This window comes from Haliotis rufescens, unplaced genomic scaffold (assembly GCF_023055435.1).
Source record: "Haliotis rufescens isolate VD_foot unplaced genomic scaffold, xgHalRufe1.0.p SCAF_17, whole genome shotgun sequence".
NCBI classification, from domain to species: Eukaryota; Metazoa; Mollusca; class Gastropoda; order Lepetellida; family Haliotidae; genus Haliotis; species Haliotis rufescens.
In genome coordinates this window covers 11,835,973-11,850,618 of record NW_025963857.1, presented here as the reverse complement: position 1 = coordinate 11,850,618, position 14,646 = coordinate 11,835,973, and positions in this window count along the sequence as shown.

Genomic DNA, 14,646 nt, shown 5'->3' with positions numbered 1-14,646 from the left:
GGATTGACGTAATGCAATCCGCTCGTTGGCGCTACGACGGGCTGTTGTATTAGGTGAAATGTACAATGGCGTTCACGAGACAGTTGGTAGTTGCAATGCTGAATCACCATCGATAGAAACATCAAAACACTGCATTAAAGATTACGATCTGAAAATGTCGCCAAAGACTGAAAAACGTGTATATAAAATATACATAATTACTACTTAGGATGTTACTATACACATCACTGTTCGTCAATTTGTATTAACGGTTTCATAAATATATTAACTGCACGCGTATATGTATATTCCATATTATTATTATTATTATTATTATTATTATTATACGGTATCAACTAACACAAACAGCTCCGAGGTTTTCACAATCTCATACAAAATCAGAAACAAAAGCGACAAAATAATAATGTAGTCAGATGTGAAATACAGCCTGAAAGTATAAATAAATAAATAAATAAATAAATAAATAAATAAATAAATAAATAAATAAATAAATATGCGGCACGGAAAGAACATTCCTTATATATGGAACAATCCCGTCCATTCGTATTGCACGTGCATTTTGTGCGATTTGTTCGTTGTGGCCAGTACATTTGTAATGCACGTGCTTACATTTATGCATGAGCTTAAAACTTGCATTGCAGAAAGTAAGTTAATCTACATTTGAAACAATAGAATGACGTCATAGCTGTATTTTAAACTCTGATATAATACTCTCTTCAGGCAGATCTATGCCACCGAAATGAAATTCGCACTCATTTGCAACGTATGCAAGACGATGTCGACACTCATATACACCTGAAGCATTAGACAGTCTGCATTACCGGAGTTTCAAACTGCGTGTAAACAATGATTTTAAATAGTTTTAGTGTCATGTTTACAACTTGATGCACGAAATGGCTGTTGTAGAACAGACAAAAACATATTTACTGCAGGTACAGCTCAATTTTGTGACTATAAAAGCCACTCGGATTAACAAGTTTATGTCCAATAACTCTTGAATGATGATAAATTGAAATCTATATTCAAGCTTTCATTACATACAACGTGTTCTGTTCTCCTTATTATCTTTTTTTAAAAATCCTTTAAACTCACATATAGATTTTATGGCATTAGTATTACATCTTTTGCAAACCATAAGAACTTTGGAAACACTGCTTCCATTGTATGTTTTAACATCCGATAGCTCCCCTACTCATAGATGTGCGACACAGTTCAACATGGCAGACGGGGACACGGGTGGCCCAGTCGTCTAAGGCGCCACGATTCGCTGTGCAGAGTTGCGTCCCTTGGGCACGCCAGAAACCTATGATTGTGGGTGCGAATCCCGGTTCGCCCCGATTATGTTTCTAGGTTTGTCAGCACCATACCCGTGCTCGTGGTTTTCACCGAAGTGGTAAACGTCTGGGACCTGCATCACTTCGGGCTTTCCTCCCACATTAAGCTGACACGCCGCGATATAACTGTAATGCAGTTAAAAGCGGCGTTAAACCCAACTCACTCACACACTCAACATGACAGACACTCATCATATTCTCAACTGTCCAGATTTACACAGGTGCCCAACAAGATTCCGAAATAATACGTGTATAAAACTTAATAGACATAAACTAATTAAGCGGAAAAAAAGTTTGTATTTCTATACAAGATGAAATATTTTAAGGGTTGCTTAAAGAGGAACTAAATTCTCACCAGCATGCTACCCATTTTCGGCTTGGGCGGAACTGGTTCCGCGTATGAATCTAAAACATTGCCTTTTTTTTATTAGGGCATTTGTTAAATGTTCATGTCGTTTGATTGACATGTGGCGATAGGTTAATTGGCCTGACCATCATCCACTTTAAAAATCACGTGACCAGCCTTATAGTTCTAAGTCTGTAGTAACCGTAAGACCACTTTGTGAAACCGGACCCAATGCAGTCATTTGCTATCGCCACTGTTTATATATACTACAGGTTGTTAAAGAATATTACAAAGAGGGAACTATGTTTTGCGGGGAGTTAGATTGTCACCGAAACGCGTGGGTTTCTTTGTTGCTGTGGTAACGATACTTACTTTGGGTTAGTATGCACACACTAGTATGTAAACGGTCTTGTCAACTGTGTTGTTTGTTTAGTATGTGTTACCAAGGGTACCAGCCAGTATTACGTCACCTGCCTTTGTTGTCTGTATTGTTGACAATCACTACCTCTGTCAGATAAAGCTTTCTTGAAAAATAACGTACTTGTGTTGTCTTTATTCTATCATCACCTTTTTATGTATAGATCACAATAAGTCCAGATCAATAGATGACCAGTTCTTCGTGCGAACCAGTTTACATTTTGCAAAATTAAAACAAAATAATTTAAGAAGTAAATTTTATTTTTTTTGAAATATTGCTTTTACACCCTTTTTGTCTTTTTTTGTGTGTTGAAGCCAATATTTATGGTTTGATTTTATGTGACTTTCTTTTTATTGTTTTCACTATGTCTACTGCCTCTTGTCATATCTACAATATCCCGTGGGGATGCGGGGTTAGAATTGGTCCCCAGCAACCTACCTATGCTTTAATGTATTGACTAGTGGATAGCATCTGCCCGGAGACGTTCAAAGGTGGTGTTTGTTGTCACCCTACCTGTCGCTCGGCATTGAGGGGCTAAAACAAGGACTGGTCGGCTCGGAGTCAGTATACTGTGTCTCAGTGGGTATTCATGTGAAACTGCGGCATGGTATTTCAGTGGGCTAGCGCTTTAAAATCGGCATTAGACCGGGCTAGCACACACACACACACACACACACGCACGCACGCACGCACGTACGCACGCACGCACGCACACACACACACACACACACACAAATAGTCAGATTCGGTGAATTGGTTGATTGTATGTCATCGTACCCTGACTGTGTTGATCATTGCTCTTAATATCAATCGGGGGCACGGGTGGCCCAGTCGTCTAAGGCGCCGCGATTCGCTGTGCAGAGTTGCATCCCTTGGGCACGCCAGAAACCTATGATTGTGGGTTCGAATCCCGGTTCACCCCGATTATGTTTCTAGGTTTGTCAGCACCATACCCGTGCTCGTGGGTTTCACCGAAGTGGTAAACGTCTGAGACCTGCATTACTTCTGGCTTTCCTCCCACATTAAGCTGACACGCCGCGATATAACTGGAATATTGTTAGAGGCGGCGTTGTCACTGGCTTGTCTGATCCTGGCTCGATTATGGCTATGAACATTGCGGCGTGAAACAAACCTATTGACCAAGAACGTTGCTGTACCTAGTATGTTGCGCATGTTGTCCAGCAATAGCCCACCTGGATCACGGCGGTCTGTAAATAGTCGAGTCTGGACCAGACAATCAAGTGAATAAAAACCCGAGAAACGATCCGCGCCATCGGGTGACCGCTGACCGTGAAATCAGTGAGGCTCACCGTACCATACTCATTTCATTCACCTCTTGCCATAGCCATGGGGTAGTGGGGACCTCGGACGCGGAATGTCCCCACAGGGGAATAGCTCCAGAATACTATTTGATACACACCATTCGTCATGATGTTTGTTGGTTTGTTGTTTAACGCCGAACTCAGCCATGTTCCAGCTATATGACGGTGGTCTGTAAATAATCGAATCTGGACCAGACAATCCAGTGATTGACATCATGAGCATCGATCCTAGAAATTGGGATACGATGACATACATCAACCAAGTCAGCAAGCCTGACCACCCGATCCCGTTAGTCGCCCCTTATGACAAAGCACAGTCGCCTTTTACGGCAAGCATGGGTTGCTGAAGACCTATTCTATCCCGGATCTTCACGGGTATTCCATAGTGCATATACTGATTTTGTTGAAACTAATAAAAACGATATGATGATCATTAATAACGCCTGCTGCTTACATGTAAAAACGTTTAAGAAATATATGCTCCATATTTAATAATTTATACAAAACCCTATACTTACTCTCACACATCTCAATAGACTTCACCCACTGTACCAAGATGTATGGACATACTATGGAATCCTGGAAGGGACATTGTCGCGTTGCCGCATTGCCAAATAAACAAACACCGTCCGCTCAACTCATAAAAGGCATAAAAGTTGACAACTGTTGACAATTTGTTTGGTGTTAGCAAAAGAACAGATATTAATCAGATCATCCTCTCACGTTAACAGAAACGCTTACATTGCAACATATACACACAGTGCAAATTTACATTTACATTTGCACCTGCTCAAGACATGATGCAAATTTGCTCCTGGTGTAAATATACACACATGAGTAAACGCGTTCACATGACAAGCAAACTCACGTATGTATTTCTACACACGTATGCACATATACACACATACATGCATACTCGTAACAGAGGCGGAAACAGCTTTTTTTAAAACGGGGGTGGGGGGGTTGGGGGGTGGGGTGCACAACTAAGATCTATTTATTGTCTTTGGTGGTAATTTATACACCAAATAAAATAAAAAGGGGGGGGGGGGGGGGGGGGGGTGTGCGCGGGGTATTAGACTGGGCACTGGTCAGCAGAGGCGCCTTTAAATCGCAAGCCTACCCGGTCGCAGCCTGGTTCCATGGGTAGGCTGTGTTTGCGCTACGCGTCAAATGGAATCGGTTTCGTCCGACAATTGAGACTCATTATTCTCTGTCGTTGCCGTTTTCGTAACGCCATGTTTATTAGTATAAGGTCACCAGAACGGTTGCCGTTCACTGCCTGCCTGGGTACCTCTTAACTAGAGTATTATGATCCCCGCTGATGATGTTGCCTAGGAGGTGAGGCAGCACACTTTTAGTCATCATTGTAGCGTTTCGCTGAACCCTGTGTTGTCTGCCATTGATTAGGATGATTCAATAAAACAGGGACGATATGTTCCACGCTCTGTGGACCATTTCTAGTCTAGACGTTCTAATTGCTGCTTTGTGAGAGACATTGTCTTTGTGTAATTGAGATAATAATTGTTTGCACTGGCTTAGCCCAGTGGTCAAATCGCTTTCACCCACATTAACCTGACACGCTGTGATGTAACTGGAAAAAAACTGTTCAAAGTAGCGTTACAACAAACTCACTCACTCACATGCACTCAGGTCTCTCATAAAAAGTCATGTGAATATGTTGAGCTTGACAAATATTTCGCTGAAATTACATTACATGGGCGAACGCGTGCATGTGTGCTGGTCTGCAAGTTTTGCTGTAAAGGGGAAATATATTGCAATAGCTGCAACGTGTTCTCGTCTTCATGCACGATTATTCAGTGACAATAGTTATATACAATGCGTGGAGATATGTGATACGATATGCACCTGTTATACGACCTGCTTCAGCATATAAGTGGTAAAAAAAGGAAACCATTTATAAGCCCCATCACGACCAGTTTCGCATGCTAAATATGAATACTAGTTTTTTCATATGATATTAAATGCATTTAATGATATGATGTGGCCTTGCTTGTATATCGTCATACACTGTACAATTTGCTTGCACATCAAAATCGTTTTACAGTTAACTGCTGTTGAAACATTTTACTGCCTGTGACACAATGACCCAAAGTCTAGACGACATACCAGTACTAATTTAAATACCTGGAATGTCAACATGGCCGACTAAGCACAACATGTCTTCCACGCATTAACATGTCATATATTACTGAGCAATAAAGCTGTAGTGGATCAACCTCGACATTAGGTGATCATGGGCTACCTCGACATGAGGTGATCACAGGCTATCTCGACATGGGGTGATCACGGGCTACCTCGACATGAGGTGATACACTGGCTACCTCGACATGGGGTGATCATAGGCTACCTCGACATGGGTTGATCACTGGCTACCTCGACATGAAGTTATACACGGGATACGTCGACATGGGGTGATCATAGGCTACGTCGACATGAAGTTATACACGGGATACGTCGACATGGGGTGATCATAGGCTACCTCGACATGAAGTTATACACGGGATACGTCGACATGGGGTGATCATAGGCTACCTCGACATGAAGTTATACACGGGATACGTCGACATGGGGTGATCATAGGCTACCTCGACATGAAGTGATACACGGCATACGTCGACATGGGGTGATCACTGGCTACCTCGACATGGGGTGATCATAGGCTACCTCGACATGAAGTGATAACAGGCTATCTCGACATGGGTTGATCACTGGCTACCTCGACATGAGGTGATCATGGGCTACGTCGACTTTGAGTGATCATAGGCTACGTCGACATGAGGTGATCACAGGCTATCTCGACATGGGGTGATCACAGGCTACCTGGACACGAGGTTATCATGGGTTACCTCGACATGGGGTGATAAAGGGCTACTTCGACATGGGGTGATCACAGGCTACCTCGACATGGGGTGATCATAGGCTATCTCGACATGAGGTGATTATGGGCTACGTCGACATGGGGTGATCACAGGCTACCTCGACATGGAGTGATACACGGGCTACGTCGACATGGGTTGGTCTTGAATAGGCATGAAAATATCATTTCAAATATATTTTACATTATTTTTTGTGTGGATTAAAGATTACCTAAATTCACAATCATTGTCAACATGTAGTAGTATATTTCTATCACTAAAGAAGAAAATAGCACTAGTCTTTTTAGAGGGGGCCCGTCACAAACATATTTTTGCAATAATAAATTATGCTTTTAACACGCTTTCAAATTTCTGATGATTAATCCTCTCAAATTAATTTCTTTGGAAAATAACAAAAAGAAATGTTATAAGCATTTTCTTTGACTGTTTTATGAAAACAAGAATCATATTTCAGTGAATTTCCTGTATGAATTTAGGAGTAACCAAAATCAAAGGGGAACCACTCTAATGGTCAAAGCTTTGAGCGGAGTGTTTCTTGCAGTACACTGCCACACAATGCTGCGCCCAATGATTAATTTAGGTATTGTCCGAAGTCAATAATACATTGAAAATGCAAGTGGATATCCTAGCACTCTGGTAAGTGAATAAATAAATAAAAGGCCGGATAAAAACATTGTGATACTTAAAGCCAGTTGTAAAATGTCCATTTTAGAATTAAAATCAAAGGATGTAGACAAAGTCAGATTTACACCTGAATGCTTCATTATATGGTCCGCCTACATAAGCAGCATCCCAAGTTGTTTCCTGCTTCAATGAAGCCACAACTATAATATTGTTTATTGCGTTATTTGTTTTGTTTGATGTAGTTGTGTTGTGTTGTTGTTTATTTGGTTGTTTTTATTTTTATTATTTTTTGGTGTGTTTTATTTTGTTTTTTGTTGTTGTTGCTTTTCATTATTATGCACCAGTACATGATGATATGAACAGGGTAAAACGCTAACATTTTGAGTGAGAGCCCATGGCTGAATATGAAATGATTGTCACAGATTGTGAGGAAATGAATAGTTATCTTGCAGTTACTTTATTCACTTCAAATCCCACCATGTGCTCCCTGGAAGTTCCCAGGAGGCATATCCTCTTTCTGTGAATGGCGGTCATCTTGAATCGTTAAGAAAATTCTTAAGTCACCGAAAGGCCTCTTGAGTACGCTGTTCTTTGGGAGTACTCTCAGTGCTAAAAGTATTTTATGGATATGACTTAAGAAAATTCTTGAGCACGGTATATGTACTGTTACCATCCCCACTACCCTGCCCCATTGTCAACATACACGCAGGCACACACACACGCACGCACGCACGCACGCACGCACGCACGAACGCACGCACACACAGTGATGATTTCAAAGATAGCAAACATGTTGGTTATACATAGTTACACGTGTTTAAGTGCAAATTATGCGAATGTTTCCAGGCCGGTGTAGAGCAACAGATGGCATATATGAAAAAAACGCATATATATGCTATAACGTGTCATAACGCCCCAGTGGCCATGGTCGAGTTGTTTTCGCGTGAAAGGCGGCAAAAATATCCTATGTTTGTCAATAGTCTTATGATATATTATCAGTTATACATGTGCTTGTTGACTTCAGGCAGAAACTAACAGTACGTTCGTTGACCCATGGGCACCACTGTACTCCCTTCCTTGCTGACCTGTTTCTTTGTGCACATGAGTCAGAATTTCAAGGATTGGCAAAATCCAAACAAGGGAATCTGGCAAAGATGTTTAACTTAAGTTTCAGGTATATCGATGCACTGATGCACCACATTCAAGGCCTCAGTAAAGCATTTCAATTGTGGAGGACATTTCCACATTTGATGCCTCAGTGCAATTGCCTATTTTGACTTATTCAATGTTCTCGTCTTTTTTTCAGGTGAACAATCGTTTTGCTTTTGCATGTGTTTGTAACGGGTGTCAAGATGGGACAAGATACACTTATCTCTTTGCCAACACCTGGTACCATCACAATTTGATACGCATTCACAAACGCATGCTCGTGATATAGTCGGAATCGTACAGTGGACTTCTCATAATTATGGAAAGCGTTTTGTCCTTTTATTACCATGTTATCAAGTACCATAAGCGAAAAATAGTAGTAAATGTGTGTTGCCTTTGACATACAGTAAACTACGGTTATAACGAACACTCTTATAACGAACTGACGGATATAACGAACTTACTTTTTTGGTCCCGACTATTTGCTGTAGTTATGCTGTATATATGCTTATAACAAAGTACGGTTATAACGAACTAAAATTAGTGGTCCCTTTGAGTTCTTATAACCGTAGTTTACTGTATTATCAAGTCCAACAGGCAGAAAATAATATGTCATCATGATTTGTCCACCAATTCATATTAAAAATCATGGTATCTAGGTGCACCTAATGGACGTCACTCTGCACAACGAATTACAGCACTTTCGTTGAGAACAAAGCTGAGAATAAACCAGCTACCGAGATATTCCCACCCAGCCCAGGGAGACTAGACTCAGTGATTGTGTTTCTCTCATTTCGGCAGACTGACACAATTTCAACATTAATTTTGTGGTAATAGCTGGAAAATTAATATTGAAGATATCATTTGTACGAGATACCATCCTTAAACATACGTCTTTCATATTAAGCATGCGAGATAGATTCAAAATGAAATATGCTAATCAATGTCTGGCTGTGATGTGACTCATTTCCTAGATGTGTAGATGTCATGATAAGCAATAGTGCAAAACGCCAGATCGCTCGAGCACCAGGTTTACATGAATACATGCACTGTTCACAGTTTATAGCTCTTGGTGTTATTCACTTTAATAAACCTATGTTCATTGGTATGGCTATTGAATAATGCAAACAGTTCTCTATTATTAATTGGGCAAACGAGTCTAGACATTATAATATCGAGTTTGTCTAGAGATGGCTGGTGGGTCATAAACACGAGTGTTTCCATGTATTTTGGCATACTTGTCACGAAATAAAGTCATTGTCTACAACATAGTCTGTCAAATATAATTCCACATTTGCCACATCGCCAAAGGCTGTCAGAAGAATCCTGTTTGTAATGTCAAATTAGTTATACCCGCCCAAGGCTGCCAGAGCGTTCGTTTTCTCTACAATATTGCTCATGATGCCAAATTGGCTATCCGAACAAATGTTGCAAGAATGGTTCTGTTTTCTCCACAATAATGTTCATGATGCCAGATTGGCTGTCCCTTTAGGTGTTGCCAGAATGGTTCTGTTTTCTCCACAATAATGTTCATGATGCCAGATTGGCTGTCCCCTTAAGTGTTGCCAGAATGGTTCTGTTTTCTCCACAATAAAGTTCATGATGCCAGATTGGCTGTCCCTTTAGGTGTTGCCAGACTGGTTCTGTTTTCTCCGACCGCCTCCGTGGTCTAGTGGTAGAGCGTTCGCCCGGAGAGCGGAAGGTCCGAGGTTCTATTCCCGGCCGCTTCATACCAAAAGACGTTAAAAGATGGTACTTGTTGTTACCCTGTCTGGCGCTCGGCATTAAGGGCTCGGAGTCAGTATACTGTGTCTGAGTGGGGTATTCATGTTAAACTGCGGCATGGTATCTCAGTGGGCTAACACTATAAATCGGCATCAGTCTCCAATAATGTTCATGATGCCAGATTGGCTGTGACTCCAAGTGTTGCCAGAATGGTTCTGTTTTCTCCACAATAATGTTCATGATGCCAGATTGGCTGTCCCCTTAGGTGTTGCCAGACTGGTTCTGTTTTCTCCGACCGCCTCCGTGGTCTAGTGGTAGAGCGTCCGCCCGGAGATCGGAAGGTCCGAGGTTCTATCCCCGGCCGCGTCATACCAAAAGACGTTAAAAGATGGTACTTGTTGTTACCTTGTCTGGCGCTCGGCATTAAAGGCTCGGAGTCAGTATCCTGTGTCTGAGTGATGTATTCATGTTAAACTGCGGCATGGTATCTAAGAGCGCCACACTTCATGTCTACCCATACCATCGGTTCTGTTCCAACACAGGCGAAACTTTAGATGGGGGCCAAGTTCTAACGAACTTTGAGTCCTATGCTTGTCGTAAGAGGCGACTAACGGGATCGGGTGATTATGCTCGCTGACTTGGTTGATGCATTTCATCGACCCCAATTGCTAGGATCGATGCTCAGTGTATCAATCACTGGATTGTCTGGTTGAGACTCGATTATTTACACAGACCGCCGTCATATAGCTGGAATATTGCTGAGTGCGGCGTTAAACAACAAACAAACAATCAAACAAAAAAACAACAAACAAACAAAGACAGGGAAAACAAAGGGACGTCACTCTGCACAGATGAAGTCAATCGGTAATAATCTAAAAATACCCAAGTGGGATAATATTTTGTTTCTCAGGGGTTATATTCATCATACAAACATAACTAAACTTATGGCAGTGTTTCATCATCATTATTAATAAATCCGTATTTGCCGATATTCCTTTTCAAACACATTTCTTGTCATTGTGCCCTATGAGAACATGACTGCATGGAAGCCTTCAATTACACATTAATGACTTCAGGAAAAATATTCACATGACGTTTTTTTGTGAGATTATGACATGATATCCACATTGGCTTCGTCATTCCCCTAATGGACATTCCAGCCTTATCCCTAAACCAGGGGGAACCATTCTGTTGAGGGCAATTAGTGCATATTCAAACACGAATGATTCACTCCCAAACGCCAACCCTTTCATAAAGCTTTGCCTAACGATCTTAATATGCAGATGTGATAGATCTCTTGTACTTCAATGACATTTAAAAACTATACTGGTTATCCATGAATCATTCATCTCTTGAAGTTGATATTCATTATCAAGTGAGCGCGGCATCTTTATGTCCTGGTGATTTTACTATTCCTGAAACCGTAATATCAACGACAGACCGAGGTCAGCATGGCTTAACACAAATGTTTGTCGGAGATTTATAGAGTGATAACGGCTAGAGTGAGTTGGGTTTAACGCCGCTTTTAACAGTATTCAAGTTATGTCACGACGTGTCAGCTAAATGTTGGAGGAAAGCCCGAAGTGATGCAGATCTCAGACGTTTACCACTTCGGTGAAACCCACGAGCACGGGTATGGTGCTGATAAACCTAGAAACATAATCGGGGTGAACTGGGATTCGAACCCACAATCATAGGAGTCTGGCGTGCCCAAGGGACGCAACTCTGCACAGCGAATCGCGGGATAAAGACAAGAACCTCCTGGAAACTGTCTGCTGGAACTTGTCAAAGAGCGATCACACTACATGTCGACCCATACCATCGGCTCTGTTCCAACACAGGCGAAACTTTAGATGGGCGCCAAGTTCAAACGAATTAACACTCCTTGGAAGTTTGGAGGCGTGAAGATCCGGGGTAGAATAGGTCTTCAGCAATCCATGCTTGCCGTAAAAGGTGACTATGCTTGTCGTAAGAGGCGACTAACGGGATCGGGTGGTCAGGCTCGCTGACTTTGTTGCTGCATGTCATCGTAGCCCAATTGCCTGGATCGATGCTCACGATGCCAACCACTGGATTGTCTGGTACAGACTCGATTATTTACAGATCACCGTTATATAGCTTGAATATTGCTGAGTGCGGCGTTAAACAACCAACAAACAAACCTTGGAAGTTTCATTTTAGACATTCAAACACAGCTTTGTTTCTCTGCCAACTATGTTGTGATGATTTACATGAACAGTTATTTAATATCCTAATTACACAATGCATTAATGCCTCAGTGACCCGTGAAGATCCGGGGTAGAATAGGTCTTCAGCAACCCATGCTTGCCGTAAAAGGTGACTATGCCTGTCGTAAGAGGCGACTAACGGGATCGGATGGCCAGGCTCACTGACGTGGTTGATGCATGTCATCGTACCTCAATAGCGTGGAACGATGCTCATGGTGTTAATCACTGGACTGTCTGATCCAGACCCGATTATTTACAGACCGCCGTCATATAGCTGGAATATTGCGGTGGGGCGTTAAACAACGAACAAACAAACCATCTGAAAGTGACCGCTGAAGACATACCGTGGACCAGCTCTATTACGATGTCTTTTTGAAGGTCGTTCACCACAGAAAAGCAAATGTAAATTTTAACACTTTACCTGGTCTAACAATCCTAGTCGGGCGGATCAGCATATCCTGGGACGCTGAAGGGACGCAACTTCTCACCACTAATTGCAGTGCCTAAGACCACGGGGCCCATACGTGCCTTCAGCACAGTTCAAAACACTCAGAGTCAGCCGGGCGAGACGCTGTAAGTGCCAGAGCTCGAGCTCCACTGATTTTATATCCCCCTTCCGACTAATTAGGTCAGCACTCTCGAGTGGAATGTAGAAAACAAATAAAATAATCATAAACTCGAGAAAGTTTAAAAAAATTCTCAACATGAGTTTTGTCCCCAATAGCTTAAACACTGCAAACGCAGCATGACATGTCGTAAAACGACACATGTTAATTTTATCCCTTTTAACTTTCTAATTGTCAAAAGTGTTTTTTTTAAATATTGACCCATATTGATTCGTGGGGGGAAAAAATAAGAAGCAACGGGTGCATGTCCCTCGTACGTGTTCCTAGTTCTGAGGGGAACATCATGTATACTCACCCTTTCATCACAAAATAAAACGTGCAACGTGTAAAACAACAGCTGAAATCACAGGCGCCTGACGTAAGCATAAATCTGTGAAAAATGTATTTCTGTTTTAAACGAATAAATAGTCTTATAAAGTAACAAACCAAATATAGATTCTTAAAAGCCTGTCGCACCTTTAAACAAATAGAACCGCCTCCGTGGTCTAGTGGTAGAGCGTCCGCCCGGAGAGCGGAAGGTCCGGGGTTCGATCCCCAGCCGCGTCATACCAAAAGACGTTAAAAGATGGTACTTGTTGTTACCCTGTCTGGCGCTCGGCATTAAGGGCTCGGAGTCAGTATACTGTGTCTGAGTGGGGTATTCATGTTAAACTGCGGCATGGTATCTCAGTGGGCTAACACTATAAATCGGCATCAGTCTCCAATAATGTTCATGATGCCCTGTCTGGCGCTCGGCATTAAGGGGCTAAAACAAGGACTGGTCGGCTCGGAGTCAGTATACTGTGTCTTAGTGGGGTATTCATGTTCAACTGCGACATGGTATCTCAGTGAGCTAGCACTATTAATCGGCATCAGTCCGGACTAGCACAAGCAGCCACACACATACGCGTGCATGCACGTCGCTATATAAGTGCAATAATCTTGGACGCGACGTTAAACCCCATTTCACCTCACCTTTAAACAAATAGCTAATGAAATCAGGATGACACAAGCAGTGCTCTTGTCTGACACACACACAGCACGAGCAAAATGAAACCAACGACTGAGCAGGACATGATATGTTGCTTTATGAGTTGTCATGTCGCGTTCACGCAATGGCGATGCCGCAGCTGTGCACGTGTCGTTCAGGGTGTCACACACACGTTGCGGGAGTTCATGAAATGTCGTACACGTTCATGGGACGGCGGTATCCTGGGGCCGTCACTGACACTTTGCACGTGCGACGTAGATGGCGTGTGAGATGGCCCATCCCGATCAGCTGGGTTCCAGACACAATCTTTGTCACGTTTTTACACTGTCCATTGACGGCGGGGAACGCCACTAGATTAGAGCTTTTCGATTGTTGGGAATCGGAATAGGGTGTCTTGCAAAGGCTGTAACAGGTGGCGCCACGTCCGTCCGTCCACGGAATAGTATGCCATTAAACCATCTGTTGTTTATGCTAGTGTTGTTAACACCTCTATATTTCCATCTAACACTCGTCTCAGCCCTGGACCCGTGAAGACCCGGGGTAGAATAGGTCTTCAGCAATCCATGCTTGCCGTAAAAGGTGACTATGCTTGTCGTAAGAGGCGACTAACGGGATCGGGTGGTCAGGCTCGCTGACTTTGTTGCTGCATGTCATCGTAGCCCAATTGCCTGGATCGATGCTCACGATGCCAACCACTGGATTGTCTGGTACAGACTCGATTATTTACAGATCACCGTTATATAGCTTGAATATTGCTGAGTGCGGCGTTAAACAACCAACAAACAAACCTTGGAAGTTTCATTTTAGACATTCAAACACAGCTTTGTTTCTCTGCCAACTATGTTGTGATGATTTACATGAACAGTTATTTAATATCCTAATTACACAATGCATTAATGCCTCAGTGACCCGTGAAGATCCGGGGTAGAATAGGTCTTCAGCAACCCATGCTTGCCGTAAAAGGTGACTATGCCTGTCGTAAGAGGCGACTAACGGGATCGGATGGC